At 37.6% G+C, this 1,347-nt stretch overlaps 1 protein-coding gene across 1 annotated transcript in view; it reads left to right on the top strand.

The window, feature by feature from the left end:
* LOC106867236 (small nuclear ribonucleoprotein Sm D3) overlaps positions 1–1,347 on the top strand; it is an 8,267-nt gene that overhangs the window by 6,169 nt on the left and 751 nt on the right. The window lies entirely within an intron of this gene.

Genomic DNA, 1,347 nt, shown 5'->3' with positions numbered 1-1,347 from the left:
GGGGGGGGGGGTAGATGGGTAATAATTAAAATCAGTCAGTAAACATTAATTTTAATTTAACCAACTTTACTAAACATTAATTAGTTTGTGTTGATTAATGATAGGGAGAATACAAATGACATACATTTACTTTGACTCGATAATGTCATTTTTACTGTCTTTCCATAATCTTTATGGCTATTTTGGTTCGTTGTTATTTAGCATTATTTTCATCCTCTTCGGGGTTTGTAAGATAAATACCAGTTGAACACTGGGGTTGATGTAATAACTTACTCCTTTCCCAACCTTGCTGGCTCTTGTGCCAAAATTTGAAACCATTATTATTTAGCTTGTAGAATAAATTGTCTAGTGGCATTTCTGGCTCTTTACATTCTGAGTTCAGATTCTACTATGGTCAACTTTGGGATTGGTCTCACTTTGGTACTTTGGATAAGTCTCTTCTACTAGGACCAACCAATGCTTTGTAGAGGAATTTGGTTGAAAGAAACCGGTCATATATATATATATAGGAAAGGCATCCAGCTGTAGAAACCAAGCCAAATTGGACTGGAGCCTGGTACAGCTGTCCAATTTACCAGTTCCAGTCAAACCATTTAACCTACGCCAGCATGGGAAATGGATGTTAAATGATGATGGTGATACATACACTTATACACACACGTGTATGTATGTGTGTGTGTGCATATATATATATATATATATACACACACACACATATATACATGTGCACACATACTTTTCCACTATAGGCACAAAGCCCAAAATTTCATTGAGGGAGCCAGTCAATTAGATCAACCCAAGTATACAACTGGTACTTAATTTATCAACCCTGAAAGGGTGAAAGGCAAAGTCAACCTCAACAGAATTTGAACTCAAAACATAAAGACAGATGAAATACTGCTAAGCATTTTACCCGGCATGCTACCGTTTCTGCCAGCTCGCTGCCTTCAGGTGCACACACACAACATAGACATACACGTGGGAATGGTGACATTATTACTGCTTGTCCTGTGCATTTAAAGACCTTTGGAATAAAAGAAAAAAATCCCTTACTAAGCATTGATGACAGGAAGTGCATCCAGCTGTAAAATCATGCCTCAGAGTCACCCTGCATCTAATTCATGCCACCATAAAAAGAAAACATAGATATTACATGGATGATTGCAAACCATAATAGTGCTCCTGCTCTCTATATGGTAGTGTGTATGATCATAAAAGATCCCCATGATGATATCACTCTATACCGTATATCCAAGCAGAGTTGTTCCTTGTGTCTCACTGTTTGCACGGCATGTAAATGTATGGGTCTTGTAATGTTTGGTCATCACACAACTTTGGCTGGAATGA

Source organism: Octopus bimaculoides, chromosome 6, assembly GCF_001194135.2.
Source record: "Octopus bimaculoides isolate UCB-OBI-ISO-001 chromosome 6, ASM119413v2, whole genome shotgun sequence".
Lineage (NCBI taxonomy): Eukaryota > Metazoa > Mollusca > Cephalopoda > Octopoda > Octopodidae > Octopus > Octopus bimaculoides.
The sequence above is the reverse complement of the archived record's forward strand: the minus strand, read 5'-3'. Positions and strand labels throughout refer to the sequence as shown.